Source organism: Geotrypetes seraphini, chromosome 11 (genome assembly GCF_902459505.1).
Source record: "Geotrypetes seraphini chromosome 11, aGeoSer1.1, whole genome shotgun sequence".
NCBI lineage: Eukaryota > Metazoa > Chordata > Amphibia > Gymnophiona > Dermophiidae > Geotrypetes > Geotrypetes seraphini.
The window spans coordinates 81195697-81210717 of record NC_047094.1 but is presented as its reverse complement, the minus strand read 5'-3'; the positions used below and the strand labels follow the sequence as shown (position 1 = coordinate 81210717).

Below are 15021 nucleotides of genomic sequence, written 5' to 3'. Positions count from 1 at the left end.
AATCCATACGAAAAAGGAGATTATCGCTGAAAAATAGCTGGAAAGCGATGACCACAAATGCTCGCAGTCTAAGCAACAAAGTTCATGATCTGCAAGCCCTGATATTAGAAGCAGATCTAGATATTGTTGCTATCACAGAGACATGGTTCAGTGAATCACATGGATGGGATGCAAACATACCGGGATATAATCTTTTTAGGAAGGACAGAGATGGTCATAAAGGTGGAGGAGTAGCTCTCTATGTAAAGATCAATATCCAAGCGACCGAAATGCAAGGGACCTGGGGAGAGGAAGAAGCGATATGGATTGCTCTGAAAAGAGAAGATGGAACTTCTATCTACGTGGGTGTAGTCTACAGACCTCTGACTCAATCGCAGCAAATTGATAAGGATCTGATTGTGGATATCCAAAAGTTCGGAAGGAAAGAGGAGGTTCTGCTGTTGGGAGAGTTCAACCTGCCGGATGCGGACTGGAATGTTCCGTCTGCGGAATCGGAAAGAAGTAGGGAGATTGTGGATGCCTTTCAAGAGGCTCTGCTCAGACAAATGGTGACGGAACCCACAAGGGAAAAAGCGATATTGGATCTGGTACTCACAAATGGAGAGAGTATCTCTAATGTTCGAGTGGGTGCTCACCTGGGTAGTAGCGATCATCAAACGGTTTGGTTTGATATAACGGCTAAAGTGGAGAGCGGCCGCACGATACTTAAAGTCCTAGATTTCAAACGTACGGACTTTAATGCAATGGGAAATTACCTGAAGAAAGAGCTGTTAGGATGGGAGGACATAAGAGAAGTGGAACAAATATGTGGAGAGTGATGAGGAGAAAGCAAATGTGCTAAACAAATACTTCTGTTCTGTGTTCACAGAAGAAAATCCTGGAGAAGGACCGAGATTGTCTGGCAAAGTTACACGAGAAAATGGAGTAGATTCTGCGCCGTTCACGGAGGAGGGTGTTTATGAGCAACTTGAAAAACTGAAGGTGGACAAAGCGATGGGACCAGACGGGATCCATCCCAGGATACTAAGGGAGCTCAGAGAGGTTCTGGCGAGTCCTATTAAAGACTTGTTCAACAAATCTCTGGAGACGGGAGTGATTCCTGGGGATTGGAGGAGAGCGGATGTGGTCCCTATTCATAAAAGTGGTCACAGGGATGAAGCAGGAAACTACAGGCCGGTGAGCCTCACTTCAGTTGTTGGAAAAATAATGGAACTGTTGCTGAAAGAAAGGATAGTGTATTTCCTTGAATCTAATGGGTTACAGGATCCGAGGCAACATGGCTTTACAAAAGGTAAATCGTGCCAAACGAACCTGATTGAATTTTTTGATTGGGTGACCAAAGAGCTGGATCGAGGACATATGCTAGATGTAATTTACTTGGATTTCAGCAAAGCCTTTGATACAGTTCCTCATAGGAGGCTGTTGAACAAACTTGAAGGGCTGAAGTTAGGACCCAAAGTGGTGAACTGGGTCAGAAACTGGCTGTCTGACAGACGCCAGAGGGTGGTGGTTAATGGAAGTCGCTCGAAGGAAGGAAAGGCGACTAGTGGAGTCCCTCAGGGTTCGGTGCTGGGGCCAATCCTGTTCAATATGTATGTGAGTGACATTGCTGAAGGGTTAGAAGGAAAAGTGTGCCTTTTTGCAGATGATACCAAGATTTGTAACAGAGTAAACACCGAAGAGGGAGTGGAGAATATGAAAAAGGATCTGCAAAAGTTAGAGGAATGGTCTAATGCCTGGCAACTAAAATTCAATGCAAAGAAATGCAGAGTAATGCATTTGGGGATTAATAATAGGAAGGAACCGTATATGCTGGGAGGAGAGAAGCTGATATGCACGGACGGAGAGAGGGACCTTGGGGTGATAGTGTCCGAAGATCTAAAGGCGAAAAAAACAGTGTAACAAGGCAGTGGCTGCTGCCAGAAGGATTCTGGGCTGTATAAAGAGAGGCGTAGTCAGTAGAAGGAAGAAGGTGTTGATGCCCCTGTACAGGTCATTGGTGAGGCCCCACTTGGAGTACTGTGTTCAGTTTTGGAGACCGTATCTGGCGAAAGACGTAAGAAGACTTGAGGCGGTCCAGAGGAGGGCGACGAAAATGATAGGAGGCTTGCGCCAGAAGACGTATGAGGAGAGACTGGAAGCCCTGAATATGTATACCCTAGAGGAAAGGAGAGACAGGGGAGATATGATTCAGACGTTCAAATACTTAAAGGGTATTAACGTAGAACAAAATCTTTTCCAGAGAAAGGAAAATGGTAAAACCAGAGGACATAATTTGAGGTTGAGGGGTGGTAGATTCAGGGGCAATGTTAGGAAATTCTATTTTACGGAGAGGGTGGTGGATGCCTGGAATGCGCTCCCAAGAGAGGTGGTGGAGAGTAAAACTGTGACTGAGTTCAAAGAAGCGTGGGATGAACACAGAAGATTTAGAATCAGAAAATAATATTAAATATTGAACTAAGGCCAGTTACTGGGCAGACTTGCATGGTCTGTGTCTGTGTATGGCCGTTTGGTGGAGGATGGGCAGGGGAGGGCTTCAATGGCTGGGAGGGTGTAGATGGGCTGGAGTAAGTCTTAACAGAGATTTCGGCAGTTGGAACCCAAGCATAGTACCGGGTAAAGCTTTGGATTCTTGCCCAGAAATAGCTAAGAAGAAAAAAAAAAAAAAAAAATTAAATTGAATCAGGTTGGGCAGACTGGATGGACCATTCGGGTCTTTATCTGCCGTCATCTACTATGTTACTATGTAAAATGTGTCCATTTTGAGAATTTATATCTGCTGTCTATATTTTGCACTATGGCCCCTTTTACTAAACCGCAATAGCAGTTTTTAGCGCAGGGAGCCTATAAGCATCGAGAGCAGCGCAACTTCCTGCGCTAAAAACCACTATCGCAGTTTAGTAAATGGAGAGGGGGTATATTTGTCTATTTTTTTATAGTTGTTACTGAGTTGACATTGTATATTTTAAAGTCATCTGCCTTGACCTCCGATAAAAACCACGAATAAAAATTATAATTAACATTTTCTCTGCATACAATGTGCTGTGTGTTTTTTTAAAATTTTATTGTTGGTAGATCATTTTGACTTGGTCATTTTAAAAGTAGCTCGCAAGCCAAAAAAGTGTGGGCACCCCTGGATTAGACAAAGTTTGTAAAAACATTTTTGGTTGACTGAGCTGATTTGGTCATGGTAAGTGAGGTGATTGTCTAAAATAACTCCTAATAGTTTGACTTTGGGTTCAATTTGGATCTGGTGGGTTTCGATACAGATTGGACCTGTTAGTGTTTCGTTCTTTTTGACAGAAAAAAAAAAATAATACCTAGTGTTTTGTCTATGTTCAGAGACAATTGATTTGTTCAGAGCCATAGGCTGATTCTGTCAAGTTTGAGATTTATCGCTTGTAGTTCTTTTGGAGTTGAAGGAGTAAAAAAATTGGATGTCGTCGGCATAGGCAAAAGTTGTGAATCCTATTGATTGAGCTAAGGTCAGTAGTGGGGATAAAATACTGAAAAGTTGGTTGAAAGAGGACAGAGCCTTGAGGAACGCCGTAGCTCTCTGCATCTGCATCTAAGTAAATGACCCCCAAACAGACTGCAATATTATAAGCAAAATAATGAAATATTTAAATTGTAATGTGTTCCTTATTTGAAACTTATTTACTTTTGTAGATCCAAAATATTTCTATTTTAACATCTGAATACAAACAAGTTTGTACTAGAAAGTGTACAGGAAACCTACCAAAACTGGTATTTGGCAATCAGAATGTTATTAAACTGAAAAAATAGCAAATGCACATTAGTTTAGCTTCTCAGCTACCTACAAAAAGGTACTATTAAAAGTTATTAATAAACAAGGATTTCATCTTTTTAACACACAATGAAGAAGTTGCGAGGACAAGATGTCAACAGATCAGCCAGAATGTATAGTTCAGAAAATACTTTGATAAATGTCAATATAGCTCAAACTCATCTTTTTAAGTCATTGATAATCTAGTTGCATGTTGAGTTAAATCTATATCAGAGAGCTTTTCATTAAAGGTAACAATTGTTTTTACATAAGTGTTTTAATAAGTCCTTTATCACTACATAAGACAATACACATAAAATTATTCAGAGTAGATTGATTTTAAGTAGTAAGAAACAAGTAATACACATCTGAATTTGCGCTAATTGTTTACAAGCTACAGTATACTATAAATAACTGATTAAACAAACTTTGCCTCTTTTCATCAAGAACTTCAGCTATGCAATCCTAGGCAGAATTAGTGAAATTATGCGCTGTCCCTTCCTTATTCGTAAATTAGAAATCTATCAAGTACTAGTATTAGTTTGGATTATCATTCTTTAAGGACAACCCTTTAACACAAGCTTCTAACATACAGAAAGACTTCCTCTGACACATTTCACCCCTGTAAATCGAGAAAATCTACCTTCTTTCATAAAAGCCTGAGACTATTGGTCACCGTGCAAAAAGTACAAGTACCAGCTCCATCTAATAATAGCAGCATTTGTACACTTTTTAAAGGGTTCGCCTCCAACCCTCACCCACCGTAGCCTGTAATTAAAATGGAGGCAAGACCGGGCGAAGCGCCTGGCTTTCGGGGAGACACTAACCCAAAACAGGCCCGGCTTCACACACATACAAACACACGGTTTGTTGTTACCTCATCTCATTACCCTCAGCGAAGCACTCTCGGAAAAGTGCTGGTGCAAGTTGCAGGGATGCTGCTTTTGCTCTGCCACCACTGGCCGGAGTGCAGAGCTCCGAATGCCCCCTTGTCTCCCAGCGAGCTGGGTGTTGACGCAGCAGAAATTACCAGCTGGAAAATTCCCCTTTTGGAGGTTACAGGGAGGAGGAAGGGAGAAGGGGGAGGGGGTTAAACCCTGGCATCAGCCGCCGCTTCCCACTCACTGCAATCGGAATAGCAAATGAGATCCAAGACAGGAGCTCGGCAGCGTGGACAGCTTCCTCCAGGCTCACCTTGTGTCCATGCAGGCAAGAGCGGAAGGGGGCTGGGCCCTGAAGCTGACCCTCGCTTTCCTAGAGCGGGTTGAGGGCGCGGCTGCCGCGTAACTCACCTCTTACCCCATTGAGAGAGCCGATGTAGGGTCCGCCGCTTCCCAACGTCCAGAGAGTGGCGGCGTTGAGCTGTGCTGTTGCCGGCGCCCCCCTCAGCTCGGCGACGCGCTGTCTCCCTCCCTCCCTCGAGCTGCCAGTGTGTCGCGCTCTCCCTCGGGCAGAGGTCGTGCGGGCTACGGCGCACGCGCACTCGTATGTCTCGCTAGTCGTCTGTCTCTCCCTCTTTTTCTCTCTTGCCCTATCCAGCCGATGTCTCCTCCGTGCATCGCTCCGCACCGCACTGGATCACTCGCATTCCCAGACACTATACCGATTCCGTCTGCCAGTCTTCAGCCTCATACCGACTCGCGCTTCTATCTGGAGAGAGTCGTGGGTGGAGTCCTGAAGCTTCCCTCCTCGCCGCCTGCTTCATTTGATGCTCACGCGAACGTTCTCCTTATTCACTTCTGATTGGACCAAGTGAAATCAATGACCCACCTCTCTTCCTGTTTCTTTTTTATTCCTTTTTTTACTGCTCAGCATATGGGAACCTTTCCCTCCTACTGCCATAGAGTATGAATGTTACGTCCTGATGCCGGAAGTAAGTCCATACCGCTGTGCATTCTGGGACAACTCGTTTTCCACCCGATTGCAGCAGAGCAGGCCCTGTGGAGGGAGCCTCACGAAGATGGATTGCTCGTCTGGTATAATGGTAAAATTAAAACAGTCGGTTATTCTGGGACAGAGTGTGAAATATATATTGCCAACTACAGAAATTTGACTGCACAGGATGCTGTACCTTATTCCGGTCATATTTTGTTACTTCCTCTTTGGATCTGCACCAAGGTAGATGCTTAAGCATACAAGGTTTCCCAATCAGTCCACCAACTACTGTTCATCTTTGACTCCTTTCTCTGCACAAATCCAACAGACTGCCAAAACCTGTTATTTCTTTTTATATAATATCGCCAAAATCCAATCCTTCTCTGAACACACTACCAAAACCCTTATCACCTTTCACCTAGAGTACTGGGTCATTCCAGGCCAAGTGGACCATCTCAGAAATTTGCTGTAATTTTTTCTGTGACTACACTGGGACCTCTAATGAAGATATCCAGATTTTGCTGATCTCAACTAGATCCAGCGTTAAGGGCTCCTTTAATTTGGGCCACTTCTTTTAATCTGCAGAAGTTGTCAAGTGGGGACCCTCCTTGAAATTGGACCATTTGATATGGAATTACCCTACAGCAACTTGCATCTCACAGGTCTTACATAGTAAATGACCTGAATAGTCCTTCCAGTCTGCCCAACCATACACGCTCTATAAATTAATGATTTAATTTAAATTGTCCATTTTCTTAGGTATTTCTGGGCCTAAAACCCAGAACTCTGCCCGGTAGTGTGCTTAGGTTCCATCTACCGGATTTTCCGTCAAAGCTCACTCGGGTTATTCCATTGTCAAGTGATCAAGGGCTCCCTGCATGACCATCACGGATTTTGATAAAACTTTATGCACAAAGTCCCACATGTATCAAACGAACTTTGGTAAAGTTTTAGTTTCGCCTGTGGAATATTCGTGGAGATATAGCCATTTGTTTGACCCCATACTGCAATGACATACAGTACGAGAGTGACATTCTGACAACTTTGAGACACAATATCTCACGAGCTATGTTTCCAAAAAAACTGAAACTTAGCTACCTTGCACAACTTTTGGAGCTCTATTCAGTGCTACCAATAATAATTTTTGTTGAGCACTGAGTGAATGGCTGAATTACAGTAAACTTGGCCGAAAAAATTAGTGCTCCAAAAAAAGTCAAAGTTTGACATTACTTAGCTCCCACAATAATTGAGTAATAAATGCGAAATTTGGCGCATAATGTCTCAGTACAACGTTGTTTTCAAAAGTACAATTTCAACCTCCAAGCTCTTTCCATTAGTTTACAAATTAAGTGTAAAGTTGCTAATTTGTGTAAAAAGGCCAAAAACAGGGTATTTTCAGCCTGCTTTTACAGAAAAATACCTTTCAGAAACTCTTTCAAATCAGTCTCATTAGAAAGAGCATATTTCAAACCCCCTAGAAAAGTGGGCTTCATTTTTCAACGCAGGTTAACAATGCCCGAAAAAGGGGGACAAAGTTGGGAGATGTCACCATGGCAACGGCCTACGTTTCAACTTACAATTATGTCACTTTTCACACTGTTTTTCCCTGTTTATTTTTACTCAAGCTTTGGGTACAATTATAGTGTTCTTAATTAATGATTATTCCTAACTAGAAATTGAGGTGATAATTTTGTTGCATGCAGATCACAAATTACAACTTGTTTTCTTTTTCAGATCCACATTATTATTAATTCAGTTTAAAATGGATGCCAACGAATCGACTAATAATAATCCTTTTCTGCCAGACTGTGCCAATGGGCAAAAATTGTTGTCATTCATTCTGCAGTTCCTCAATGGCTCTCCACTCTTATAGAAACATAAAAATATGATGGCAGATAAAAGCAAAATGGCCCATCCGGTCTGCACATCCGCAGTATCCACTATATAGAAACAAAGAAATATGGCGACAGATAAAGGCCAAATGGCCCATCCAATCTGCCCCTATAAACCTACCCAGGAGCTTCATTCATCCAGTAAGTCTCTTATCTGTACCCTTCTCCTTTACTGCCAACTCCAGACTAAGTTCCTTCTCGCTTGCTGCACTATATACCTGGAACAGACTGCCTGAGTCAGTACGTCAAGCTCCATCCTGACAGTATTCAAATTCAGGCCAAAAGCCTACTTTTTCAAGGTTGCTTTTAACTCTAACATCCACTCGCTTGTAAAGCAGCCATGCCTGTTTGTTTGATTAGATTGTAAGCTCTATTGAGCAGGGACTGTCTCTTGAATGTTTTAATGTATAGTGCTGCGTAAGTCTAGCAGCGCTATAGAAATAAGTAGTTGCAGTAGTACAACAATCTGCTCCTTGTGACCCTGGGCAAGTCACTTAATCCCCCATTGCCCCAGGTACATTAGAAAGAGTGTGAGCCCACCAGGATAGACAGGGAAAAATACTTGAGTACCTGAATGTAAACCACTTAGGCTATAAGCGGTATATAAATACTTAAATAAAATAAATAAGCAGCCACCACCAAAAGTAAATCACTGCTCAAAACGCCACCTCCCTGAAGTTCTCCTGACCTTGCTGGACAGCACTGGGTAGGTTTAGTTTATTAAAAGATTTTCTATACTGAACCAATAAAGAGACTATCCAATGAAAATAATTTGTTAGTTCCGTCTCTTTACAGTGTTTATTAGAAGAATGAAATGTGACAATTTAACATAAGAACTTAAGAATTGCCATACTGGGAAAGACCAAAGGTTCATCAAGCCCAATAAGTGGCATAGCATGGGTGAGAGGCACCTCCTGTGCCCTCCTCTTCGCCCTTCCACACCAGATTCGCGCCGTCCCTTCCCAACCCCGTACCTCAAAACCTTCGCCAGCACAAGCAGATTATTCGCCTGCTGCTCGCGCTGGCTTTCCCTCTGACATCACTTTCTGGCTCTGTGACACAAAAGTGTCACAGGGCCAGGCCTGTATCACAAAAGTGTCACAGTGAGCCAGGCCTGTGTGAGCAACAGGTTAAAGTAGTTGCTCGCGCTGGCAAAGATTTTAAAGAAGTATGGGGGGTAGGGAAGGGAGGGTACGAGCATGGCGTGGGGGTGGAGAGGTGCCGGCTAGAGAATGGCACGGGGACAAATTTTTCTCCTTCCCCGCAGGAACTCTGCGAGTTGTGAAGCTTTGCCTTAACCACACAAAGTGTTTGAGGCTTGTGCAGATGAGGACAGAGCTTGCAGGAATGGGGAAGGGATAGGAAAAGAACTCTCTGGGATGGGAAAATGAGTTCCCACGGGGACAAGGAAATATTTGTTCCCATGTCATTCTCTAGTGCTGGCGCCCCCACCAAGACGGCGCCCGGGGTGGTTCACCTCTCCCCTCTTAGTACCCCACTGAGCCCAGTAGTGACCAACCCAGGTACCAAGTATTAGTTCAGTCTGTTTATCAGCAGAATGAATGATAACAAGTATGGAATAGTTGAATATGTCATTTAACATTAAAAATGGAGGAAATATGGAACACTTTAATTAAAAACTATTCATTATAATTTCTAAGTGCAAACTTTATTCAAAATTGTATTATATTGTATTATTATACTCAAACAGCATAGATTATTTTTTTGCTTCGATGATTTTTTACTATTAAAAAATATTTGTTTTTTAAAAATTATATTTTATCCCAGGACAAGCAGGCAGCATATTCTCTACATGAGGGTGACGTCACCAACGGAGCCCCATCACGGACAGCTTTTCAAGCAAACTTGATTGAAGATCTCAAAGTTTGCTAGTGCTGCCCACGCATGCGTGTGCCTTCCTGCTCCACTAGAGGACGCATCCCCTCCTTGTGGTCTTCAATCCTTAGTTTTCTGCGGAGCCAGAAAGCCCTGTCTCTCTTCTCTGCGTTCTCTAAGTGCCTTTCTAGCACGCGGCTTCTTTATTTTATTTCGGGAGTCGCTGTGCGGTTTGTGTTTTGATTTCTGCTTCGTTTGTGTGGTTTTTTTGTTATTTCTAAGCGACCAGGGGCTCCCGGTTCGCCGTGGCCGCAGCCGTCTACCACTCTTATGTCCCAGCCTCTTACCGGGTTTAAGAAGTGCTCCCAGTGCGATCGGGTTATTTCCATCACTGACTCACACCTCTGGGGTATTCTTTGTCTGGGTACGGATCATCATACGGACTCCTGTCCTCGTTGTGTTCTCTCCAGCCTCGGGCTCTTCGCCATCGTAGGGCCAGGATTGCAGAGCTCTTAGCCATGGAGGCTGCTCTTGCTTCGACCCCAGTCTCGTCCTCGACCTTGGTCTCGGTCTCAACGTTGGCCTCAAAGACCTTGGCCCCGGGCAAGTCTCCCTCGACCTCGAGGGCCTCGACGGTCTCGGCCTCGAAGACCTCAGCTCCGGGTAAGTCTCCTCTTCCTCCTTCAGGTTCAGTTCAGCCACCAAAGAAGCCTTCCTCGGAGTCTCTGGCCATCCAGGCATTGAGTGTAGTCCCGCCGGTCTCGACGAGACCACCCTCCAAATCCTCCAAGCGTGCTTCCACCATACAGGAATACTCTTCTTCGAGGTCGCCTCGGTGGAACGCACTGCTGCACCTACTCGGCCTTCTATGGTCACGGTGCCGATGTTTGAAGAGGTCTGAAGGCCATCATCTCCTCGGAGCTCTTCTCGGCGTTGGCTCAGCTTGCGCCTGCCTCGACCTCGTGCGCTGTGGACCAGCCTGAGCGTCGCGTCGAGGTTCCTGGGGGCAAGGTGCGTCAGTCTTGGTACCTGTCTTCATCGGATTCCTCACCTCTTCCATCAAGACACACTTCTCTCTCGAGCCGGCCACGGTCGAGGCACCGGTTGAGGCGCCTTGCGAAGCGTCCCTGGGACTCCCCCCTCGAGGCTGGGTAGGTCTCCAGGTCCTCGCATTACCGGGTCAGTTAAACCCACGGACCTTACTTTGTCCGACCCGAGTCTGCTACGGTCGCCTGTCCGGTCGAGGACTCCGCTTCACGAGGCTTCGGCCTCGGGGGACCCTACCTCTTTTTCCCGAGGCTTGTCTTCGGGATGTGGTTCTCCGGGGAGGCATCGTCAGACCTCGGTGGCTCGGACCCCGGGGTCCTCCCCTCCGGGGACTTCCAAGCGCAGATTTTCATCGACTCCCCCCACTCTTTTAGCGGGGCTTCCTCGGCGTCCATGTGGGGCTTCCTCGGCCATCCCGACGCAGTATTCCAGGGAGGCTTTCTTTTCCGCTGCCTTACGGTCTCGTTCGACCACTTCTCAAGAGGGGACTTCTGAGAGCCGACCCTCTTCTTTTACTAGATTTGTTCTAAACATGGGGAAAGCGTTGAACTTGGACCTCCAGTCGGATTCCAAGTACTCCAAGGAGTATTTGGTGGAGTTGGAACTTCCCTACCCTCCTCGGGAGTCCCTGCGGCTTCCCTTAAATCCGGTGTTGCAATAGACCTTCTTTCGCAATTTGGAGACTCCTTATGCGATCCCGGATATTCCATCCAAAATGGAGTCTCGGTACCCTGCAAGGGTTTTGAGAAGGCTCAACTTTCCCACCAGTCTTTAGTGGTTGAGTCCACCCTCAAGAAGTCTCACCCCTCTAAGGTATATGTGGCTGTCCCGCCGGGCCAGGAAGGCCGGACTATGGATAAATTTGGGAGAACTCCATGATGGCGAACAGAGTCCTGAATTATAACTTTACCTTTACATCCTGTCTTAAGTGGTGTGTTAAGGCCCTTCCATCCTTCGAGGACGAACTACCTCCCAAACGCCGTGCAGAGTTTCGCAGGCTTGTGGAGACATTATCGCAGCTTCGGCTGCATATGTTTCAGGCCTCCTATGATGCGTTCGAATTGTCATCCAGGGTCTCGGCCTTTGCAGTCGCCTTGTGTGGCTCCACATTGTCGACATGGACCCCAACCTGCAGGACTGGTTGGGTAATCTTCCGTGCCTGGGAAATGAGCTATTTGATGATTCCATTGAGGCTGCCACGAAACGTCTCTCCGAACATGAACGCTCCTTTGCTCCGCCCAAGTCCTACCGGCTGCCTCCCCCAGCAGTACCCGCAGAAGTCCACGCCGGCGTTTTCTCATTCTCCTCCTCGGCATCCCCAACAGCAGCGGGCCCCTCCCAAACCTCAAACCCCTGCGGTGACCAAGCCCCCGCCGTCCTTTTGACTGGGTCGCTCTCACGTCTGCCTGCAGAGTCAGTGAGCTGCAGGCTCTGGTTGCGGACCCACCTTTTACTGTATTTCATTATGACAAGGTGGTCCTGTGTACTCATCCCAAGTTCTTGCCTAAGGTAGTTTCAGATTTTCACCTCAATCAGTCTATTGTCCTTCCGGTCTTCTTTCCGAAGCCCCACTCGCATCCTGGTGAGGTGGCGCTTCACACTCTTGACTGTAAGAGGGCGTTAGCCTTACCTGCGCCGCACCAAGTCTCATCGGACGGCTCCCCAACTTTTCATCTCTTTTGATCCTAATCGGTTGGGCCGTCCTGTTTCCAAGCGCACCTTATCCAACTGGTTGGCTGCTTGTATTTCCTTCTGCTACGCTCTGGCTGGTCTCTCGCTGCAAGGTCGGGTCACGGGGCAAAAAGTCCGAGCGATGGCGGCATCTGTCGCTTTCCTCAGAGCCACGCCTATTGAGGAGATCTGCAAGGCTGCCACTTGGTCTTCGGTTCATACCTTCACCTCTCACTACTGTCTGGATGCCTTTTCCAGGCACGACGGCCAGTTTGGTCAGTCGGTTTTGCGTAATCTGTTTGCCTAAATTGCCAACTTTCCCTCCATCCCTTTTTTGGTTAGCTTGGAGGTCACCCACATGTAGAGAATATGCTGCCTGCTTGTCCTGGGATAAAGCACAGTTACTTACCGTAACAGCTGTTATCCAGGGACAGCAGGCAGATATTCTCGCAACCCTCCCACCTCCCCGAGGTTGGCTTCTTTGCTAGCTATCTGAACTGAAGACCATGAGGAGGGGATGCGCCCTCTAGTGGAGCAGGAAGGCACACGCATGCGTGGGCAGCACTAGCAAACTTTGAGATCTTCAATCAAGTTTGCTTGAAAAGCTGTCCGTGACGTGGCTCCGTGGATGACGTCACCCACATGTAGAGAATATCTGCCTGCTGTCCCTGGATAATACCTGTTACGGTAAGTAACTGTGCTATATCAATATTTCTAGAATTCCAACAAACATACATAATTTATAACAAATACATTAAAATAGCAATTACTTAATAAGCTTTAAAATAATTCCCCTCCCCCCCTTTTACAAAACCATGTGGTTTTTAGCACCAGCTGCTGACGGTAACAGCTCTGACGCTCATAGGAATTCTAGGAGAGCTGGAGCTGTTACCACCACAGCCAGCGCTAAAAACTGCACCACAGTTTTGTAAAAAGGGGGGGGGGATAATGAAAAAATATATAGGAAATCAGCATTGATATACCTCCCAAAACAAAAATGTTTTCAACAAAATCTTGAAACAGTCAACATCACCAAGCCCTCCCAGGTGCTTTTAGGTAATTGGTTCCACAATTGTGATCCACGCACATAGAATATAAATTTCCTATATTCTACATTTCCCCTGTAAATGCTGCGTTACCCATAAGAACACTAGATATATATTTTATGACCCTGATCAGTTGAACTTTTTTCTTGAGGGTAAAGCAGCTGGTAAAGCTCCAGATTCCCCCATGGAACTTCTTAATCAACCAGGATGAAAATTTAATTTAATCCAACTGTATGATCTCCTAATGTGAATGAACATTTCTTGAAAACCAACTTCCCTTGGAGGTGAAGGATTTTCTCTCCTCAGGCTGTGGACTGTGAGCTTAGTTAATTGATAATTCATATGTTTTGTTTCCTTTTTAATTGTTTATTACCAATACATTGTTGTTTAACAAATTGTAAAACCTATAAATAAATAAATTTTATAAATAAATAAATTTCCTATATTTCTTGTGGTGAATTACCCGAACAGATGGGACTACCAGGGCATTACTATTCATAAGAACATAAGAGTTGCCTCCGCTGAGGCAGACCATAGGTCCATCCTGCCCAGCGGTCTGCTCTCGCGGCAGCCCATCAGGCCCCTTTGCCTGAGTAGTGGTCTATACCTATCTATACCCCTCAATCCCTTTTTCTTCTAGGAATCTATCCAATCCTTCTTTGAAACCATTTAATGTGTTCCTGTCTACTACAGCCTCTGGAAGCGCGTTCCATGTATCCACCACCCTCTGAGTGAAAAAGAACTTCCTAGCATTTGTTCTAAACCTGTCCCCTTTCAATTTCTCCGAGTGCCCCCTTGTACTTGTGCTGCCCCATAATTTGAAAAATCTGTCCCTGTCTACTTTTTCTATGCCCTTCAGGATCTTGAAGGTTTCTATCATGTCTCCTCTAAGTCTCCACTTTTCCAGGGAGAAAAGTCCTAACTGCTTCAATTTGTCGGTATATGGGAGATTTTCCATTCCCTTTATCAGTTTAGTTGCTCTTCTCTGGACTCCCTCAAGTACTGCCATGTCCTTCTTGAGGTACGGCGACCAGTACTGGACACAGTACTCCAGATGCGGCCGCACCATTGCACGATACAGCGGCATGATGACTTCCCTCGTCCTGGTCGTGATACCCTTCTTAATGATACCCAACATTCTGTTTGCTTTCCTTGAGGCCGTGGCGCACTGTGCCGATGGCTTCAGTGTTGCGTCAACCATCACTCCCAGGTCTCTCTCCAGGTTACTAACCCCCAGTAGTGTTCCCCCCATTTTGTAAGTGAACATTGGGTTCTTTTTCCCCACGTGCATGACCTTGCATTTCCCTATGTTGAAGCTCATTTGCCATTTTTCGGCCCACTTTTCCAGCTGCGTTAGATCCTTTTGAAGATCTTCGCAGTCTTCCCTGGTTCGAACCCTGCTGTATATTTTGGAGTCATCTGCAAATTTAATGACCTCACACTTGGTTCCCGCCTCTAGGTCGTTTATATAGATATTGAACAGGAGCGGTCCCAACACCGACCCCTGCGGAACTCCGCTCGTGACCCCTTTCCAGTCTGAGTAATGGCCCTTTACGCCAACCCTCTGCTTCCCGTTTGCCAGCCAGTTTTTGATCCATCGGTGGACCTCCCCTTGCACCCCTGTGGTTCCATATCTTCTTAAGCAGTCTCTCGTGTGGTACCTTGTCGAAGGCTTTTTGGAAGTCAAGGTAAATGATGTCTATAGATTCCCCTTTATCCACCTGGCTGTTTACCCCCTCAAAGAAGTGCAATAAGTTTGTGAGGCATGACCTACCCTTGCAGAAGCCATGCTGACTCGGTTTTAGCTGCCCATTGTTTTCGATGTGTTCACAGATGCTGTCCTTAATCAGTGCCTCCATCATCTTTC

At 45.7% G+C, this 15021-nt stretch overlaps 1 protein-coding gene across 9 annotated transcripts in view; it reads right to left on the bottom strand.

Moving 5' to 3' along the window:
• Nucleotides 1–15021, bottom strand: part of ZBTB46 (zinc finger and BTB domain containing 46) — a 458767-nt gene that overhangs the window by 398136 nt on the left and 45610 nt on the right. For 5 of the 9 annotated variants that reach the window (XR_004541092.1, XM_033963290.1, XM_033963291.1 and 2 more), the window contains exon 1: nt 5080–5525. The exons of 1 other annotated variant lie outside the window; for it this stretch is intronic. The gene's annotated coding sequence lies outside the window, so the exon portion shown is untranslated. Of the gene's footprint in view, nt 1–4664; nt 5008–5079; nt 5526–5557; nt 5653–15021 lie in introns of those variants that run through there. 3 more of the 9 variants (XM_033963288.1, XM_033963286.1, XM_033963287.1) reach the window with 3 other exon arrangements.